Source organism: Helianthus annuus, chromosome 3 (genome assembly GCF_002127325.2).
Source record: "Helianthus annuus cultivar XRQ/B chromosome 3, HanXRQr2.0-SUNRISE, whole genome shotgun sequence".
NCBI classification, from domain to species: domain Eukaryota; kingdom Viridiplantae; phylum Streptophyta; class Magnoliopsida; order Asterales; family Asteraceae; genus Helianthus; species Helianthus annuus.
In genome coordinates, this window is record NC_035435.2 from 95,804,466 (window position 1) to 95,827,378 (window position 22,913).

The following is a 22,913-nucleotide window of genomic DNA, read 5'->3' on the forward strand; positions in this document are numbered from 1 at the left end:
CCCGTATCAAGGTATGCACGAGAGTTCATCTTACTGGTGAGTATACCATTTATCATCTGTTTTCAACGTATATGATGTGAGATACTCACTTATTCGAGGATGAATACAAGCCCTATGTGATAAAATCACTTATTAATGAGGAATTGATATTCGATGCATGCAGGGCACAAGATCAAGTCCGTGAACAGGTTAGTACCATCGTACCGACAAAGAGACGAACTTGACTCTTGGATAATAAATGTGATTTAGAATCACTTATTCGGGGGTGAATGTGATATTTTATCACTAATTGATGGTCGTTTGCATCATGTATTATATACATTTATGTATGATATTTACACGTATGTATGATATCATGGAAGTTCTAGACTTGCATCCCCGTTGTTTTCGGTAACAGAATCAACCATGATACCAGATGATAAACAGCATAAAGACCATGTATCTCAGAACCTCGGCAATCTATCAAACGAAATTCCGGTACCAATACCATATGCCGATGAGCAGTTCAGTTCCCACACAGTCTTCAGTCAATTTAGGTTTATATCACCATGCACACTTTAAAATGATTGTGAGCCTACCGATACATCTTATATAGAGCGGCTTATCGTTTTTCATTTTAAGTTCAAAGAGGTTTCGACAGACCACTGATGTACTATCATTTTCTCTTTTGCTCACCAAGAAACTAATTTTTGTTTTTCTATTGTTTTTGTATTTTTCTGATTTTGAAATTACTCCCCCTAAAATTCAAAAGGTAAATTTAAACTTTTAGAAACATCTTTTTGGATTTTCTCAAGAAAAATATTCACAAAAACGATTTCCAGATGTGGATTAACTCATGTTTTACCTCGATGCCGTTTACCAAAATTGATTTTAATCAAAAATAATTTATCGAATTTTGGAAAAATGAGCTGGCACGTTGGTAATTGGTGTGGACCAAAACAACATTGATGAGTTTCATATTGAAACAATCACGTGTGAAGTGATATTTGAGATCAACGTTTCTGGCCAAAGAGTGTTGTACGAGATGTTAGTAATTCATAAAGCAGCTTAAATATCGACAAGGATAGGAGAGATTAGAAATTCAAAACCATAATCCTGTAGCTGTTTCGTGCATTGCTAGGAATCTGTGTCCTCTCCCAAACTGGATATCCAGCTGGTGTGGATTTCAAGGTCGATTTTGCAGCTACTTCAATTAATCGAGAAATCTCTTCACAGCAACAAGATCAGAAACCTCCGGGTCCGGGTGGTAAGAAGCAAGTGAGCATCTGTGAAAGCTTATACACATCATCATTGGACAATCCATACATGATGTCATCCACATGCTTTTGCCCCAGCAAAGGTCTTTATCTTTCTCCTTTAGAAGTAGTGTGCGGTTGTTCAATCCACGCCAAGATATCTGCACACCCAGTTGGTTTGTTCAACAAACACATTTTCTTCAATCACACCATAGAGTAAATATACACTGCATGTTCATCTTGCAGACTTTGAACTTCTTGTGGAAGAAAAAGCCATGAATCTTTGAAAAGCTTCAGACATGCTGCAGGCGTGTACATTTCATTTGAATCTATCATGTGGACCCGATCCAAGCCTTCAACAATCAAACATCGACACGTTTTTCATTTTATCGAAGTTTCTCAAATTCTTTCATCATCATTCTTTCACCAGACATGCTATCTTATTTTCTCTTTCCCCCTCCATCAAAGGCAACAATATTCTCCTAGATGTAACAATGTTTTGGAGCCTTATGTCGCCAATCTTGTGCATGGACGCTCCACTATCAACAATCCTAAGACTATTAATAGTTCCTCCTAGAACATCCTGCACACTCATTCAGAGATTAGTTGGAGAGGGGGACCCAAGCCTTCATAGACTTGGGTCGTCTGTCATTATCGAGGATTGTGACTTCCATTCCCCGATGATTCGGAATTGATGGAGCTCCTCCTGAAACAAATACCGATTATGGTTTCCAAATCTGTTTCTGTTTTTCATTTTTAACATCTGATTTAACAGACTGTGCTTGGATAACCTCTGGTTTCAAAGCCTTTTCAACTTCTTTTCTGTGTTTCTTTTTATGTTTGTTTTCTCGTTGTTTAAGAAGACAAGGTCCTGTTTTGGTGAAACAGATCTTGTATGGTAACTGTTACCGTGGGGGACATCAACTTTTGCCTTTCCTTTCGTGAGATATGGATAGTTTCTGACAGTGTGCCCATATTCACGCATTCAAAACATGATCTCCGCTCAACAAACCTCGGAGTATCATAACTGTAATAACTTGATGATGAACTTCGTGATCTCAAGGTACTTGGTCCTACATCACAACCGTTTATGTGTTGTGTGTAGTTGTTATCACTGTTTCTTTTCAAAATATGAACTTGTTTAAGAAAATCCGTGTAGAATTTGTTTTCGAATGTTTCAATTTTATTAGTCCCCCGACACTTCACGGAGTTTATCTTTTGAAACTTCTTCTTGTTCTGAGCTCTTTTGCCCTTTCTCTTTCCTTGATTAGCATGATTTTGCTTTTGTCGATCTAGAAGTTTTTTATTTACATATTGTTTCCGAACTTTGGCTTTTGGGATAGGAGCACACTGAGTTACGACAACTCCTGGGCTTGACTTTCCCAAAAACTTACTGGTTGAATCCTCAAAAACTTTATCAATCAAGGATTGATTAACATTTTTAATGGGAAAATCTTTGTTTGAGTAAACTTTGTCGAAACCAATCAACGAATAAAGCAAGGTCATGCTTTCACAACTCTTAGCAGAAGATTCAATTGGTTTGACTGTAGAAATCACAAACGATTTTGCAGGTGGATCACAAAAAATGTGATTTTCGAGAGGTATGTTTTCCTCTTTTGTTACCGTTTCTGACTGCTCGGGTTTGTCCTCATCCGATGCATCATCCGAACAACCATAATCCTCAACAATGACTAGAGGATCCTGATTCTATACGGTTGTGGAGTCTTTGACATCAGCTGGTTGAGCTTGATTGGAGGCTATGTCTTTTTTGTATCCGAGCCCAACTGCGAATTCCTAGATGTCCAATGGAACTGGCGGCTCAAAGTGAGGCTTATCTTCTATCACACCCCAACCGATGGCAGAATCATCGGGGCGCGGCACTAGGCGAATCAGATTGCTCAAGAGAATCCATAACAACTATTTAGTGACATTATTTAATGCGTTCATTATCCCATACTAATAAACAATATTTCATCAAACAGTTAGACAGATTTCATGTCTTTCAAACAACACAAATCCGACAACATAGATTTTATGTGGGTTTCTAGACTTCCTAATCTTGATTCAAGATAATCTGTGATTAACCTGCAACATACATTAAAATAAAGTCAATACAAAGTATTGCCGAGTATATAAGTTTGCATAGATATAGTATAGAAAGCGTTTACGCATAACTAGCATGTAACACATAATAGGTGAATTAAGTAAGCTATCAACAATGCTACTACCTAACCACGAGACTACGTTTTAGAGTATGCGTGACACATGTTCAGCGAACACATGAAGTAAAGTGATGTGATCCCTAGTAACCCCTGTCCATGACAGGTGCTGAGTCCAAACTATAGTACTATTGTTGCTAGAGGCGGTCTAGTGTAACACTGTATAAGCATAGCAACAAATAATTCAACTAATCACATATAACACGCGAGTGCGGTTAGCGTTTGTAAGGCGTTTAAGTGTTATGTTTTTGATAGAGAACGTATGTTACATCCCAAAGTGTTTTAAAGCAAAAAAAGGGGTCAAGTATACTCACAATGTGTGTTTAACGAGTAAACACAGTCTGGATTGGATTGAAGGGAGCGCGTTGAGTTAGCCAATGCATGGTAACAGTAGCATAAGTCGTTGAGCAGAGTGTTGAACGGTTTAATTATTTGACTGGTGATCCGAACAGATGGGTCCCATCCGAGCGGATGATCTTCCAGACGGATGGTCATCTGAGCAGATGGTCATTCGGACGGATGGCCATTCGAATGAGTGTGTGGTGATTGTAAATCGTTAGAAATTCGAAGTCTCGTTAAAAGCATTTAAATAATAGATAATACAAATGTCAGGTCATCCGAGCGGATGGCCATTCGAATAAGATGTGTTTGTTTATAATTGTTAAAGTTCGAAGTATAGTTAAAACGTTTAAACTTTAGAAATTAGAAGGGACAGGTCATCTGATCGGATGGTCATCCGAACGGATGGCCATTCGAGCGGGATGATCTGTGGTTGAAATTTTGTAAAATTTTCTAAATAACAGTTCTGAGTTATCGGAGACGACGTGACGACGTTTCAAACAACGGAAACATACCAATACACAGTTCATTCGGTCGGATGGGTACTACCCCTTCGGACAGACGAGTTGTTCTTGATGAAATTTCATGTTAGACCCGTTAATCGGTCCATCTCTCAGGTGGAAATACGTTTTCAAGCCGGCTTTCGACTAAGGGACGAGTCGAGAGTCTGATTGAGCCCAGATTCCATCGTTATTGTGTAGAAACTTGAAGAAAAGTTGAAACAAATGAAAAGTGTTGAAATCTTTTTGAGATTAAGTTAAAACCAAGTTGAAAGTATGAAAATCCTTTAGATTTGATACCGTTCTTGATTAAATGATGTTCTACAACAGTTTTTGATGTGTGCAAAATCTAACATATAAATTACATCAAATGAGGCATAAAACTAACCCTTTTTAGTACTAATGATGGAAAAAGTGTGTTTTTGTTTTCCTTTTGAATTTACGAGACCAAATGAGCTTAAACGAGTAAAAGGAACAAATATACAACAAAAACCAACATAAATACAAAGAAAGGAATAACGTGGCATGCCCGACCCCTCGGCAGCATCCCCAAAAGCAAAAGCAAAAGCAAAAGCAAAAGCAAAAACAAGAAACTGAAGACTGACCACGGGGCCGTGCTCACTGGACACGGGGGAGTGGTCAGCCACCTGCAGAAAAGACAAAGCTGTGGAAGCTTCTATGCCCACCACGGGGTCGTGCCCAGCTCAGCACGGGGCGTGGTCAATGGTAAGATACGCAGAATCTTGTAAAATCTTGGTAGTACTGATACGCTTCTGCCCACGTGGCCGTGCCCGCTGAACACGGGCCGTGTGGAGCCCTATGCTGACTAAAGCATTTAATGAAGGAAGAGAAAAGGATGGCCACAGGGGTGTGTCTGCTGGACACGGGGCCGTGGCCGGGCTTCTGTTCAGGCTATAAATAGGGGTGCTTGGCTCACTTCAAAGGCATCCTTTGGCAAACCACTACTCTCCCACTTTACCACCACTCCACCACCACTACAACACCCACATCAACCACCATCATCCATCATCCACCTTATAGTGTGTGTAGTAGTCTCGGGATCCAAGATTGACCGTAAGAGTTCTTGCCAATCAAAGGCCATGTTTGGCTAATTCTCTTACATCACTTGGTGAAAACAAGTCTTTCATGTATTACTTTTGATTTTAAATATTTTGGCACTTTTTATTTGTTTTTCTATTAATGACTTTAGTAACAAGTTCCTTATGTTGAAGGTGAATTTTCTTTATCATTTGTCTGTGGTGTCTTGGCATTACTTTACTGTCTATATAAAGTAAAAGATTTACACCATTTATATCTCTACGGTCTATAAAGAGATATGTTGGCTACCTGGTCGGGGGTTAAGGGAATGGTTTAGTAAGGTTCTTGCCTTGTTCAGTGTATAGATCCGGCAAGGACCTGGGTCAAGCTTACTAGGACCTCCTTCAATACCCACCGGTATTGGATGGCGGGGGTGCGAATGGCTTAACCCCCTCATATGTAAACTACTATTAATACATTAAACCGGCTACTTGGGATTGTATCCCTTCTGACTCAAACCACTTAGCCGAGGGTAATGTCACCTTCAAAACAGGGGCCTACCACTTTTCGCATTAATAACTTAATTAATTATCTTTCAATATTCCGACCCTTTGAGATTGTATCCTTACTGACTCAAACCACTGGGTTGAGGGTAATGTCACCTTCAAAAGAGGGGCCTACTACTATAACTAAGATAATCTCTTAAAAAGTCCGAAAGTGCGAAAATCATCAAAGGATACTTAAAAGGCGAGTCGGATCCAAGTGATTTATCTTGTCTATCAGTTTTTATTTTATTTTATATTTATGCATTTTTAGTTTTATTTTCATGTTTAAAACCTTTTCTCAAAAAATTCAGATTGATTAGACGTTGAGGATAAACCGGGACTAAAAGCTTTTGTGTCCTTAGATGACCCCTGTATCATACAACCGCTATACTACGCGCACGATGGGTGCGTTTGCCCAAATGTGTGTTTAGTGTTTGTACAATATCGTGTTTTATAAATTTAAAACTTGACTAATGTGTAAATGGGTTTAAAATATCAATAAAAACATATCACACCTTACCCACACCAACTTTTTCACGCCGTTGCCGGGGACACTAGGATTTTAAGAAAGTTAGGAATCAACGGCCTAATTATTTTACTTATTTTTCTTTTTTTTAGGATTTTTATTAATTTTCCAGTTTCTGCAGACTTCAGCACGGGCCGTGCTTGGTCGGACACGGGGCCGTGCCCAGCAAACTTACTGGCAGTTTTTGTTTTCTGAGTTACAAAAGAGTGACCACGGGGCCATGGTGGTGCACCACGGGGCTATGCTGAACTCCCCCGTAACTGGGATCCAGAAAACAATCACTGTAACCACGAACACGAGCCGTGGTCAGTAACCACAGGGCCGTGGTGAGACTTCTGAGCAACTTTCTTTTTTTTATCGCAGGACTTGGAACTTAGTCACAACACCTGCGCAGTGCATGAGCTCCGGTTCCAATAAAGACATAAATGAGCCTCTAAACGAACCCAAACACTTTCTAAGAAAGAGACTAAAAGCTAAAAATCAAGAGAAAACTTCGGGGGACCAACTTCCAATGGCGGATAGCGTACCCTGATGGATTACCTATGACCCATGGTAGGTAATCTTGGAGTCCCCATCAATGCACCAAATGTCGATGTCAACAACTTTGAACTTCGGCCGCATTTGATTCAAACGCTCCAAAATTCCGCAACCTTCGATGGCCTAGCTGATGATGATCCCCATTTATATATTACCAACTTTTTGGAAATATGTGATACTTTCCGGATCAACGGAGCATCAAACGATGCCATCCGCCTCCGAATGTTCCCGTTTTCACTAAAAGACCGAGCCAAGGCTTGGCTTAACACCCTTCCAAGTGGTTCGGTAAACACGTGTGATGAACTTGCCCAAAAATTTCTATATAAGTATTCCCTGCCCTCTAAAACCGCTAAATTAATGACTGAAATCAATACATATTCACAAGTGGACGGGGAATCCTTATATGAAACTTGGGAAAGATTCAAGGAGCTATTGAGGAAATGTCCTCATCATGGTCTCGCAATGTGGCAACAAGTATCCACTTTCTATAATGGGCTGTTGCCACACACAAGACAAACACTCGACTCTAGCTCACAGGAACTCCTAGGTAATCGTCGCCCAAATGAAATTTATAATCAAATTGAGGAAATTGCTCAAAACAATTTTCAATGGCACACACCCCGAGGCACAAAATCTATTGCCCCGGATGCTCATAAAGTGGATGAAAACACCTCTTTACAAGCCCAAATTGAGGCCCTAACTTTAAAAATCAAAAAGTTAGAAATGGCAAAAATGGCCTCAGTTATGGCTTACGAAGGGTGTGGTGGGCCACATGAAAATTGGAGTTGTATGGTAGACCACATTGATAATAGATCTAGGTTGCCGGGTCCCCCAACGGGCACCTACAACCAAGGATGGCATAACCACCCTAACCTTGGTTAGAGGGAACCCGAAAACAGTAGTAACCAACAAAACCAAAACCAACAAACAAACTTTCAACCACAACCAAGAAATGAGTCACAAAACTTCTCTCAACAACAAGGGGGACGTGAGAGGCTTGAAGACACTGTTTCACGTCTCATCTCCGAAACCGAAAAAAAGAACTCGGATCGATTCATACAAATGGAGTCAAACTTTAGAAATCAACAAGCTAGTATACAAACCTTTGAGAAACAACTAAATCAACTAGCCCAAAATTTCTCCAAGAGACGACAAGGCGCATTACTTAGCAATACCAAAACCAACCAGAAGGCGCAAGTGCGTCTCATAACACTAAGAACCGTACCGTAGGTCCCGAGGAGGCCCCATTACCCCCATCCGAAAAAAGTCCACTCATTCAAACCACGACCTCGCCACCAGCCCATAAGGAAACAACGCCTCCGCCAAATCCCGAACCTACCAAGAACCCCTTGGTGCCCTACCCTGGTCGGTTACTTCGCCAAAAGACCGACGAGCAATTCACGAAATTAATAAACTTGCTAAAACAATTGCATATCAATCTTCCATTTGTGGAAGTCCTCACTCAAATGCCAAAATATTCAAAATTCATGAAAGAAATCCTCACTCACAAAAGGAAGACTGAAACATTGCAATTGGTCAATTTAAGTGAAGAATGCTCCGCCGTACTACTCAAAAAACTCCCACAAAAGAAAATCGACCCCAGAAGCTTCACCATCCCATGTTCCATTAGGGGATCGCCTATACGCAATGCACTAGCCGACCTTGGGCCTAGCATCAATCTCATGCCCGCATCAATGTTTGACCGACTCGTACTAGGTCAAACAAGCCACACAAAGATGAGCATACAACTCGCCGATAGGTCTATCAAATACCCATAAGGTGTCGCCGAAAATTTATTGGTAAAAGGCGAAGACTTTGTCTTCCCGACCGACTTTGTCATACTCGACATGGAGGAGGACACCAAAGTACAACTCATTCTAGGAAGACCATTCCTTGCCACCGCTCACGCAATGGTGGATATGAGTGATGGGAAGTTAACATTGAGGGTCGGGGAAAAGAAATGAAATTCGAGGTTGGGAAAGAGTAGAGGATGACCCGGTCAACTACATGGATGTCAAAGACAATAGCTTGGATGACGCTCTCCGATGGTGCAACACGGGATGCGAGACATCCCGCTCGGGTAACATATGACTGACTTTGGGTCTAGCCAAGGACCTTTATAAACATGGCGCACCACGGAGGCATTCCGCGGAACTATCCGTAGTTTTTAGTTTAGTTAACTTTTATGCTTTCTAGTTAGTTTTACTTTTTAGGAATAAAACACACTCGAAAAGGTGGAGGTTACCAAGGGAACGTTAAAACCACAACCCATGTATAAAAACAGAGCCTCCCGACAATTTTCTAGCATTACAGCAAGTTCAGCACTGGACCGTGCTCAGCCCAACACGCCCAGTGCCCAGGCTCTGCAGAAATTTGCCCAGCTCAGGTAACTGGACACGGGGCTGTGCTCACTGAACACGCACCGTGTCCAACCTTCTGTTAAATTTTGGTACTGGCGATCTGACCACGGGATCGTGCCCGGACCAACACGGGGCCGTGGCCAGACACCCAGTAACATAAATCTTGTTTTTCAACACCTTTTTACACATTCAATCAACCTAAAAACTTATTTTTGGGACACATTGAGGACAATGTGTAATTTAAGTGTGGGGGGGATGCTAAAACCTTGAATTTTGCAAGTCCTAATAACAAGCCTTACACAAAACTCTATTGGAACCGCTAATCACCCCAAATTTTTTCAAAAACAATTTTCATTTTTTTTTACTTGTCTTGGTTTAATTTGGGAATAATAAGTTCTAAAAAGGTTATATTTTTAGAAATTTACAACCGATAGCGTCGTGATAAAAAGAACCAAATAAGAAAATCATGAAAAGGCATGACAAATCTAATTAAATTTTGATTATATATACTTGATTACATTATAAACCCATTCCCACAACAAGTGAGTTTTGAGCCTTTATTGAGCATACAAGCATATATCTTTAAACTAAATGCTCATTTTTCATTTCTTGTGTGAATAGCCGCTTGGTTCCTACGACACTAGAACTTGCCACGACGATACATTCCCGATCCTTACCAACTTAAACCCAAGTAAGTAAATGATGGAGGCATTAGGACTAACCCATTTTCCTTTCAACACCATTATTTTTCAATTTTTTTATCACCTACCCAAAATCCCCCTAGTTAACCCCTTTGAGCCTAAACCTTTTCACTTCAAAACCCACAAAACAAACACCCTTTACCGACCAAAACCTTTTCTTTTCAAACCCCTTTATTTTAGTAAAAAACTTGGTTATCTTGTGACGTCTTTATAAAAAAATGAAAGTCTTGCAATAAACAAACAAGTTCCTCAAAGAAACTTTGTTTGAATATGCTTAGTTTGAATAAAAGTCACAAAAACAACAGTTTTACGACGATCGACGCTTTTTACGCTTTTAGCCCTCTTTACTAACCACTATCCAAAACCACCTACCCTTAGCCCAAGCGTAACCCTTACCCAAATTCCTCTTGATATTTAAAAAGGTTTATAGTTAAAAAGGAGGAGGTTTGATTGCTTGGCAAGCATATTGTTAGGATCTGAGGTTCTTTTGATTGTGTTTGTTTGATAATAATGAAGATGAAACAGAGTTAAATGCAGTGGAATTAAATGAGACAAACTTTCAACACACAACCAATAAGAGAATAAGTTTCAGCAAACATGTTTATATTGAAATCAAATGATTGTATTTGTTACAATAATCAATTCACAATGCATGCATGCACATAATCTCGCGCTCAGCTTGAGCTTACAGTGATTGTTCGTACAGAATGACTTGGTGATGATGAGAGCTGATAGAACAATACAGGGTACTGTTCTATTTATAGTACAGAACAAACCACTGAGCATCTTTTGGCTGACGTCACCATGAAAGTGACATCTAACCTCCTAACAACCTATAACCACTGATCAATACAAACACTGCTGACTAAACTACTGATTACAATAAACAAATACAATATAAGACTAAACTACTGCTTCTTCATTCCACTGTTATAACTCCAGCAGTGCTTTGTGTCTTCAGCAGTACTTGAACCATATCAGTAGATTGAGCATCAGTGCTTTATCTTCAATAGTCTTTATTGATCAGCAGTTGTTGTGAAGAGCAGTACATATAGGTCATCAGATGTTAGGGCCACTTCCAAGGGGAAAGATCTGATGCAAACAACTGCTTATGATGAATCCACTGATCTGAACCAGTTTTGGCTTTATCAGTAGATTGAGCATCAGTGCTTTATCTTCAAAGTTCATAGAATCCTCATTATTCTCATCCCTGCACAGTGTAAGCTCAAGGAGAACTTCTACACCCAGGCCAAGTGCTTCTTCCCTTGATATATGCTTCACTTCACCATTGGATTTGAGCAGAGTCAATACGTGGGTCTTTTGATCAGACTTCCACTTTAGTATTTTTGAATCCAGTGGGTTTCTTGGGAGAGACTTTATTGTTGATGAGTTTAGAGATGGAGGCCTGGTGATGACAACTTTAGCAGGATCTTGAGATTGTGCTAAGTCTTGTTTTTCTGCCATCAGTGTCTAAAGAACCATCTTCATGATGTATTCTTCTTGAGCCTTGTCTTCTTTTGTTTCTGCATCCATCTGCTTTTGTTTCCTTCTTTGATAAAGGATGGCAGCAGGTGGAGCAGTAGATCTTCTAATTGGCAATTTCTGCTTGACTGGAACCACTGCTTCTGGATAATCAGGCTTTATGGGAGCAGTGGGATCTTTCTTCCTTAACTCTTCCAACCTTTTGTTGGTATCTAACACTTTTACCTCTGACCACCTTGTAACCTGATTCCTTGACCCATAATCAGCAGCTATAAGCTCTTCTTTCATTCTTTTTAGCTTCAAAGCCCTTTCTGGTACACTCGTTTTGTAATTGGCCCAGATTGGAGGTGTTTGTTTTACTTTGTCTTCAAGCATCTTTTCTATTCTTGCAATTTCTTGTTGTTGTTGACTTATGGTCCATTCTTTGTACTGATGCTTATCTGCTCTGTATTTCTTATATGCCATGATATGCTCAATGTAGTCTTGTCTCATACTTTCATCACCTTTTTCTGACAGTTTCTGACATAGATCTTTTGAGAACTGCTCTAAGGTTCTGACTTTGGTGAGCATGTATTACATATTTCTCTGAATCTCTTTGTCAGACTTTCCCTTTATGTCTCTTTGAGATATATCCTCTGCTTGTTTGGCCTTTTTTTGAGATACTTTACTCTGTTTCTTGGCAAAGAATAACCTTGAATAGATGGGAGTTTCCTCTTTTCAGAATCATCTTCAGAGTAGAAGGATTTGATCTCCTCCCTGACTGCTGGAATATCTAATGGAAATTGTACTCCCACAGGGATAATGGCAGTGTTTGGATTAAGGGCTTGAACTGAAGAGATTGGAATAGGGTTTGGAATAGTAGCTAGGGTCAGTGGTTGTGAAGATGTTGGAGGTGGGGAAGTGTCATCTTCCAGAACAATGTTTGTTACCCATCTCCTTTTGTGCTTTGGAGAGGTTGGTGGTGTGTTTGTGGGTTGAGTGGTGGTGTTTGTAGTGATGGGTGACTGACTAACAACTGTTGAAACAACTGGTGTTTCAACCACTGTTGTCACTACAACAGTTGATGTGTCAACTGTTGTCTTCTGCTTTTTGGCAGGTGGTTTTTGTGATGGTGATGATGTTTTTGGTATGGCCGTGGATTGAGTATTGGTTGATGAACTGGTGATGGCATTGGTTGGGATAACATCTATTGAAACCACTGAAGTACCAACAACTGTTGATACCACAGGTGTCTTAACATCTGTTGGTTTGGAGGTTTGATGTGAGGAACTTTTCGGGATTTGAGGAGTATGTTTGGTGGTTTTGGAAGGTGTGGTTTTGGGTTGGCTAACCTTTCTGGTTGGCTTTCTTCTTTTAATTGCAGAAGTACCCTGCTCTTCCTTTTCCATCATAACTTTCTTCTCTTGCTCAAATCTTTTTGACCCTTTTATTTCTATAGACTCTTTCATGTTTGCCTTTAGTTTAGCAGATGCATTTTGAGTCTCATCAACGTTTTTAGAACCATCTGGCCTTGGAATTTCTACCACTAGTTTAGACATTGGATTTGGTTTAATATATAGACCTTCTTTTCCCTTTTTACCTTTCTCCCCCTTTTTTGGCATCATCAGGGTTTTCAACAAAGATGATTGAAGGAGGAGCAGTGCCAGTGGTTTAAAGAAAATGGGCCTTGATTGCCTTTATATCAGCTTGTGTATCCTTGTACCTAGCTTCCATTGCATTTCTGATCATTTGAATCTGAATCTCATGTTGTTGATCAGCATATTGTCTTTGTTGATGAAGCAAAGGTTGAAATAAATTCCATAGCTCAGTGGGGGAAGGAGCAGATGTTGCAGATGTGGATTTAGTCTTTTGAGATTGTAACAACTGCTCGAACATATTTTTGATATCTACAACAGATGTTTCAATTTTATCCACTATCTCCGTCGATTCTTGATATTTTAAACCATCACCCAAGTTAATGGGATCGTCTGATTTCCCACTAGCAAGGGTTGTATTAGTAGTTGACTTGGGAAAAGTTTCCCAAAAGTCATCCACTGATGCCCCTTTTTCTTGGTACTGGGGACTTCTTTCCTCAGCAGTGGTTACCTTAGTAAACACACCAGTGTACAATGGAAACACGCCAGTGGTCACCTTGGTTCCCAAAGAGGAAATTGCCTTCAAGGGAGTCTGACTTATGAAACTACTGGCCAGGTGTAAATCAGTGGATTCAACACCTGTAGTTGCTGATCCACTTGAACTACTGACATGAATTACTTGTAATTCCGGCAGTTTAGCCTTCTCAACTATTGGTGGGTTAGCAAGGATAGAGGAACCAGAATCAGTCACTTGTTGAGGTATATTCTCATTGATAGGTGGTTGAGAAGAACTAATTTGTGTCTGGTCCATATCAAGTGCATCTAACAGAGGTATAATTGATGGTGGAATTTGTGTAGTGAGGATGGGGGTTGAAAGAGAATTTGCCCGGGGAGCAGGGCTGTGGAAGATAGATTCAAGTGAATCCATTGCTTCATAATGTGGTGTCCCTATGGATACAACCTGATCCTTTTGAGAGGATGCAGGAGGAGTTTGAGGCTCGGGTTGAGATCTTTCTTCCAACTGCTGTGAGGAAGTAGCAGCAGTGGTTTCAGGTGACTTTTGTGTTGTCACAGGTATTACCTCTGGGATCTCATCTTCCAGAGTTACCTTTTTGGAGGGTTTAGGGGGATTTTAGGATTTTTTTCTTGGTTGGCTTTTTAGTGGGGGTTTCACAGCAGTGGGTCTGCTACTGTGATCACCAGGAGCAGTGGGCTCAACAGCAGGGACCTGAGGAGCAGTTGTTGCTGCTAAATTCTGCTCAGGTTCCTCTGTTTGTGTTTTTGAAGGTTTTGACAACCTTGTGAAGGTTTCAGAAGATAGGCTGTTTATTTGAAAAGGATTTCCTTGGATAAGCACATGTGCATTATCCTTTGAAAATTCTTTTGTAAATAAAAACTTAAAAACCTTGGAAACAATAAGAATGGTTTTTTTTATTTTCTTTGATATTATTGACATTTTTGGCCATGTCATTGAAAAGGTCTTGGGAGTAATTAAATGTTTCGTCTGTCAAAATAGCATAGCCCAAGTATTAAATTTTCAATGGTATTTCATTAAAAGCTGTAGTTTTATTTGACACACACATGAGGAGGGTATGGAATAAAAATCTCATGGCTGGTGGAAAACTGCCCTTTTGCAAACTATCTTTTTTCATTTTGTCTTCATACCCTCTCTCAATGAAATCAGTTTGGTAATCAGCCTTTGGGAAAGAGGTTTTACCTGTAAGATCATTGATTTCAAAAACCTCTGAAATGGTTTGAGGTATGACAGTAACCGGAATTCCCCTTATGGTTGAAGTAATAGCCAACGGCTTTTTGTCCTTGACCTCAAGCTTTGCATTTTTCCAGAATTCACGTTGGGTATCTAGGTAGATAGGTGCATTACAAGTCAATAAAGTTTTGTACTTTGAAGACGAGAGTGCATCAATCACGGAGTGGAAGGTTGTGTTTTGACTTCGTTTCTCAAGTATACACAGGTAGTTATGAGGGTTTTTGAATGGGAGAGCCATGGTAAATCGAAGATGGTTGAGAACGAATGGAGAAGACGAGTGATTTGAGAGAATTTGATGGAAATTGCTTTTGAATGGAATTTTGAATTCGATTCGACAGTGAAAACCCTGTTTGGGGTTTTGATCAGGGTTTTATAGGGTGAAAAAGTGTATGCTGACGTGGCAGCGGTAACAAAAGATGTGATGGCTAAGTACTGTCCACGTGACAACCTCTGATGAATAATGGATGACAGTTGTTAGGAAACCACTGATGGATCAATATCAATTGTTTACAGTGGTGAACATGAAAATAGTGGCTGACTATAACTATCAGTGGATAGCTTATCAGTGGATTAAAGCACTGAGGTTTAACAACAGTGATTAACAAGAATGATAGAACAGAGGTTGACTTTCAGCAGTGGAAAGAATTCAACAGAACAAATGTTTGAACCAAAATAGTGGTTATGGCAGACTTTTAAGGATTAATGAAAAATTTCATTTTTAACTATTTTTAAGGATGAATTTTTGATTTTCTAAAAACATTTTAATGCTTTTTATTCATAGAACAACAGGATTTTGCCTATTATTCCATGTTAAGCATTGCAATCCTTGAGATCAAGCTTTCAAAGGTAGATGTGTCTAAAGCCTTTGTTAGCACATCTGCTTGCTGATCTTTGGTATGAACATGATGCAGAGAAATCAAACCTTTTTCATAGCAATCCCTCACAATGCGATGTCTGATGTCAATGTGTTTGGTGGTTGAATGTGAAACTGGATTTTTGATGATATTCTATTACCTGACTGTCCAACATGAGAGGTGTCTTTAAGGCAGTGATACCAAAATCCAGCAGTTGATTTTGAAGCCATAACAGTTGGGCTATACAGCTTGCAGCAGCTATATACTCTACCTCAGCAGTGGATGTTGAAACAGCTGCTTGCTTTTTGCTTTGCCAAGATACTAAGCAATCACCTAGAAATTGGCACCCTCCTGATGTGGACTTCCTTGTTACATTACACCCAGCAAAGTCACTATCTATGAAACCTGAAAGCTTAATATTCCTATTAGCAGGGTACCAGATACCAAGTGTGGGAGCACTTTTTATGTATCTAAGTATCCTTTTCACAGCTATTAGGTTAGACTTTCTAGGGGCTGATTGGGATCTTGCACAAAAACATGTTGTAAACATGATGTCTGGCCTAGATGCAGTTAGGTACAATAAAGACCCAATCATGCTTCTATATAATGTTTGATCCACCAAATCATCCTTCTCATCAGTCATGACTAGCTTGGTGGTTGCCATGGGTGTACTACATGGTTTACAATCATTCATCTCAAATTTGTTTAAAAGTTCTTTAGCATATTTGCTTTTATGTATGAATGTACCATTTTGCAATTGTTTCACTTGGAGAACAAGGAAACATTGTAGTTCACCCGTTGCACTCATCTCAAACTCAGCTGGCATGAGTTGTCTGAACTCTTCACACATTTTAGAACATGTACTTCCAAAAATGATGTTATCCACATAAATCTGGACAATCATCAAGTTTTTCGCTCTCCATTTTAAAAACAGTGTTTTATCAATTTTACCTCTTGTGAAACCAATAGAGAGAAGAAAGGTGGAAAGAGTTTCATACCAGGCTCTAGGTGCTTGTTTCAAGCCATACAAAGCTTTATTTAGCTTGTAGACATGACCTGGATTAAATGGATCCTCAAAACCAGGAGATTGACAAACATATACCTCTTCTTGAATCTTACCATACAGGAAAGCACATTTAATATCCATTTGAAACACCTATATGTTGTGGTTGACAGTAAAGGCCAAGAACAGTTTGATAGCTTCCAATCTTGCTACAGGGGCAAAAGTTTCATCATAATCAATGCCCTCTTCCTGTCTGAAACGTTGAACCACTAGCCTTGCTTTATTCTTGACAACAATGCCCCTTTCATCAGTTTTATTTTTGAAGACCCACTTTGTGCCAATAGGACTCACACCCTCTGGCACTGGTACAAGCTCCCATACTTGTTGTCTTTTAAACTGTTAGAGCTCCTCTTGCATGGCTTCCACCCAACTGTTGTCTTTTAGTGCCTCTTGGTACTTGACTGGTTGATGGAGTGATAGAAAACCAACAAAAATATAGAAGTTTTGGGATTGACTTCTTGTGAGCACCCCTTCACTGATGTTGCCAATGATTTGGTCTGGTGGATGAGACTTCAAGAAGATAAGATCTCCTTTGTATGGAACAATGGCATTTAAGGGTGAGGGCTGCATATGTGAATCATCTGAGCTAACAACTGTTGGTGACTTTGATGATCCAACAGTGTCTTGAAATAGGGGTGGAGGAATAAGAGTAAGTGGTGTGGAAACATGTTGACTTTTATCCACTGTTTGAAGATTTTTATTAACAGTGTTTGATGATGTGGAAGTAGGGGTTTTAGGGCTACTTTGGTCAACAACTGTTGATGTAGTAGTGTTTGAGCTTTGATAGTTGTTTTGAGCATCTGCTGCTCTGGCAATGGATTTGAAGTTTTGTTGTGAGATGATCACTTCATAACCATTGTCTGATGGAGGTGGTTGAGATGGACCTGCACTATTAGTTTTGACAGAGACATTTTCAAAGGTGAATTTATCAAGATCAAATAACTCAGTAGGATTTGCAGGGATTTTCATTGAAGAAAGTTCATTGAACTTCACATTCAAAGTCTCTTCCACTGTTTTGGTCCTTGTGTTAAACACTTTGTAGGCCTTAGCAGTGGTTGAGTATCCCAATGATAACCACAATCTATTTTGGCTGCAAATTTTGAAATTGAGTCTTTTAAGTTCAAAATAAAGAATGGGCAGCCAAGTACTTTAGAGTATGAGATCAGTGGTTTGATTTTATACAGAATTTCATAGGCAGTCTTTTGATGCCTGGAGTTGATCAAAACTCTGTTCTGGACATAGCAAGCAGTGTTTACTGCCTCTGCCCAGAAAGTTAATGGCAAACCCGAATCACCAAGCATGGTCCTGGCAGCCTCTATTAGTGTTCTGTTCTTTCTCTCAACAACTCCATTTTGTTTTGGTGTCCTTGGAATATTGTACTGCCTTACAATTCCTTTTGACACACAAAACTCATCCAACTCCCTATTTCTGAATTCTATCCCATTGTCACTCCTAAAGACTTTTACTGGCAAGTCAAACTGCTTTTCAACCTGTTTGATAAAGTCTTACAGAATGCCTGCAGTCTCATCTTTAGAATGTAAGAAATTAGTCCAAGTAAACCTAGAAAAGTCGTCTACAATAACCAAACAATATCTTTTCTTTTTGAGACTCATGACTTTTACTGGGCCAAACAGATCCATGTGCTGCATTTGCAAGCACTTGGTTGTTTTGGACTCTTCAATGGACTTAAATGAGCTTTTATGTTGTTTTCCTTTTAAACAGGAAACACAATGCTCAGGGCAGGTGAACAGTTTTTGAGGAAGACCTCTTACAAGTCCCTGTTTTGATAAAGCAGTGATTGTCTTGAGATTTGTGTGCCCCAATCTCCTGTGCCAAAGTTCCGTCTCTTTGTTATAGGCAGCTGAGAACAGGCAAGCATCAGTCCTGGGGCTCTCTTTTGACAAATCAACAACATAGACATTTCCACTCCTTTGAGCAACAAGTTGGGTTTTTCCATTTTTTTATTATTTCTTCAATCTTTCTGACCATTTCTTGCCCAACAATCATACAACAATCCTTAGTGAAAAATGAGCCATAACCTTTATCACTCATTTGTGAGACACTAAGGAGGTTGAATTTTAGATTGTCAATCAGATTGACATTTTCAAACCTAAAATTTCCAGATTGTACTGTACCAGAACCCATCACCTTCCCTTTACTATTATTCCCAAAAGATATATCACCCCCTCCATGAGTTTTGAATTCTTTGAGTAGGGCTCTACATCCAGTCATGTGCCTGGAGCCTCCACTATCTACATAACAAAGACTATCTAAGCATGCAGAAGCTCCCTACACATCAAGTAAATAATTAGTTCAGGAGGGTCTCCAAAGCCAATATGGCTTTGGATGGGGTCTCAACAGTGTCTGTGTTAGTTCAGGTGGATGGACAGTGGTTAGCTCAGGTGTTTGGACAACTTTGGAACTGTTTTTCTCTAACCACTGTTGGGGGTCATTTCCCATTAACTGTTGATAACCAAAGGGATGTCTGTTCACTCTTGGTTTAGAAGGCTTTTTGTAAACCTCGTAAACATGTGGGACCCTTGGGTATGGTAGTTGACCTTTACCTCTTTGGTATTGGTTAGAAGGGGGTGCATCAGTCACCTTAACTTCTCTTTTGACAGAGGTTTGGTTCAGCTGTTTAAACTGGAACAAACAGTGGTTGTTTCTTGACTTGTGGTTTTGATGAACTCATGAGTGTTTTTGATGTGTATTGTTCCTTTTTTACCTCAAAGGATTTTAAATACACACACTCCTGAGTGGATAGGTTTGATTTACCACAGATGTTGCAGCTCTTTGAAGGCACAATGGTGCTTGTTTTGTTAATGTCATAAGCTTTCAAATGAAAACAATCTTTAGTCAAATGATTTTTCTTTTCACAGAAATCACAAAACAAGTTTTTAATCTTTTCTTTTCTTTTCTTCTTTTCAGACTCCTTTGCAACAGAGTTTTGAACCACTGTTGGGATGTCCTTAAGAGGAATTACCTTGGCCTTAGGAGCTTTGACACCATCCACAGTTGTAAAGTCCATGGGTTTGAAATTTTCAAGGATGTCACACTCATAAGACCATCAGGGTTTGAATTGGTATTTCTCAATCTCCTCAAAAATTGAGGACCCCACAGATCTTTCCAGAGTGATTTTGTTACCAAGTTTATCAGTTATTTTAACTTCTTGACCATCCTTGTTTGTGGGTATGATTTCAACAGAATTAGATTGATTTGCAGCAGTGTTTTCAACTTCGTCATTTTTCCTAAACCCTATGCCAAATTTTACATTGCTTTCAATCTATTTTTCAAGCATAATTTCATAACCTTTGCAGGATTCCACCCATTTTTCACATGTGATTTGGGTGGATTCCAACTCCTTTTTACAGACCTGATATTTTTCTATCTTTGTCTGGAGTTGGTCCTTGGTTATGCTATGCTCATGTTTGAGGCTGCAGATCTCATTATCCTTTTCTGAAAATTTGTTTTTCAATTCTTTTAAATATTTTTCAAATTGTACTTCATCATTTAACAATCTATCTCTAAGGTTTTCATTCACTTCTTTGATGTTGGTAAATGCTGTGATGCATTTGTCTGAACAAAGGGTATTAAGAACCTGAGGTAATACCTTAGTTGCAGCCATCATGGCACAATCACAAACATGTTCACTTTCTTCTGGCTCTTTCTCTTCTTTTTCACCTTGTTTCTTTTCCTCTTCTTCTGCAGACCAAGGGTCAGACAGGGGTTCCAATAGGTTTCTGAATTTTCTCCCAACAGTAGTTCACCAGCAACAGCAGTAACCACTGCTTCAGCAATTGTATCCACTGTTTCTTCATTTGACTATCCTTCTTCAGTTTCTAGCCCTTCTGGTATAGAATCTAATGTTACAAAACAAATATCATCACAAGAAACATCATTATTAGCATAGAGTGCAAAATTTTCATCACCTAGCTCATCAGGTAAGCTACTCCAGTTAACAAAGCCTTGAGTGAAAAAGCTTTGCTGATCTGGTTGAACAACTGCTAGTGTAGCTTGTTGTGGTGCAACTTGTTGCACTTGAACCTAAGGAGTTGGGGCCTGGACATACTGTATCTGAGGAACAGTGGTTTGGACATAGTGCACAGGAACAGGGGTTGCAGGTTGTGCATAATGAGCAATGTTTACATGAGCAGCATGGGCATATTGGGAATAATGCACAATGGTTTGGTTATTTTGTAGTCTAGAGCTAGAGCTAGGATGTGTGATGATTAGTCCACTATTTTGACTCCTGCACTCTCTAGCAAAATGACCTAACCGATTACACTTGTAGCATTTTATCTTTGATCTATCCAACCCTACTCTCAGATTCCCATGTAACCCTGGAAATTTTCTCCTTGTCCTCCTTTTGTAAAAATTGCTGGTTCTAACACTCAGCAGTGCAAGTTGGTGTAAAATGTCCATTTCCTCTAAATCAGTTGGATCAAAATGCTGGAGATCATTGAGTTCAAAGCACAGATTGTCAAAATTCTGGTTTTCTCCATTAGCTGTAAAAGCGTAATTGGATGAGTAAGAATCAGAGTTGTTAATTGCTCCACCAGCTGTTATGTCAATGTAATGATCATAACCCTGATCCTTACTACTACCAGATTCTTCCTGCCCAAAAGAGCTGTGTTGCCGAATGAATAGTCATCTGCAACTGTTGGTCCCAGTTTGGACTTAAAAACTTCTTTTGACGTAATATGGCAAGTGATTTCAGTAGATGTGAAAAAGTTGTGCGGAAATGGAAATCAGACTTTCAAGAAACAAGACCTACAGAATTATCAAGTTTATATCACTTTGAAATAAAATGGTTTATAAGGTGATTGTAAGATTATTATCTAATACAAATGAATCTTGAATTCTATGGGTGAAAGGGCAATGGAGTTTTGTAGTATGTATTGAATGCTAAGCTTAACTCATTGTCTTCTGCTTGTTGAGCTTTCTATTTATAGAAAGCTGGATACATGAATAAACATTCGTTTATTCATGCAATAAGTCCTGCATAAAGTAGCCATTTGACATATTCATTGAATCCAACAGTCAAGTTGCCTTTGTAATCATGATATCCAATAATGTCAAGTTGCTTCAGTTATTGTGGCAGGATAGAGCTTATTTTTAGACAAGTGGGGTATTCATCAGAATTTCTAATAAACCACTTCATCAGAAATTCTGGTGAACAAATCATCAGAAAATCTGATAATCAGAATCGTCAGAAACTGATGATATTTCATCAGAAATATCATCATATCCATCAGAAATGACCTTCTCTGATAATCTTCTTCAGCTCTTGATCAACTTGTGATTCTTTGAAATAGATGTTGTTCATTTCAGTTGTCCTATCCGATCTTCTTCTTCTTGTTGTGATCTTCAGGACTGTTGTCATCTTCATAGATCAAGTTGAATCTGATTTTCTTCAATACTTACAAATAAAGTTTCCTAACAGTTTCCCCCTAAGTATTGTAAGAAAATGAACTATCTCATGTGTTGATGCATAGAATGTCTGTTAACTACGTTTGCGTTATGTCTTAGGTCAAGATAGGTCAACATAGGATTTAGAAAGTCAAAATTAGGGTTTATCTTGAGTATTTCACTTATATGTACAATAGATAGTGAAGGTTTCGCTCGTATGTCATATATAGTTTTGCTCATATGGTTTAGTTGATAGTTTCGCTTATACAACATGTCGTATAAGCGAAAGCACAGGGACTATAAATAGTCAGGTTGAGCGAAACCTGATCATTGATCCAGGACGTTGGAGCGGAACTAGACCATTGCTTGTGTAACCGAACTCTGTCAAAACTGTATCAGAAAGCAATAAAAGAAAAGGAATTGAATAGGAAAAGCTGTGTAACTTCATTTACGTTGATTCTGCCTTCGTATGTGAAGATGAACGTTCTCAACTGACTGTGTAGGGTCGGAACACGGTCCAACAAGTGGTATCAGAGCTCAGGACGAGGAGTTCATACTACTACAGCTTGAATCTACAGAATTCTCTAATTTCTACTCACTTTCTCTCATACTTTTTCGATTTAAACTAGTTCCTACGGTTGAAATGGCCTGATTTTTGAGTATATCTTGCGAAACATACAATTAACAAACCCTAGAAAGTTTCAGGTTAAAACTCGGATTAAAAATGGGTAAAATTGGGTAAAAACTTAGTTTCGCTTCTTCG

The 22,913-nt window shown here is 39.2% G+C and overlaps 1 non-coding gene across 1 annotated transcript; it reads right to left on the minus strand.

The window, feature by feature from the left end:
• Nucleotides 1–7,290: 7,290 nt before the first annotated feature.
• LOC118490863 lies at nt 7,291–7,397 on the minus strand. The gene has a single exon (XR_004890088.1). It is a non-coding gene; the product is annotated as a small nucleolar RNA R71 (small nucleolar RNA).
• Nucleotides 7,398–22,913: the final 15,516 nt, after the last annotated feature.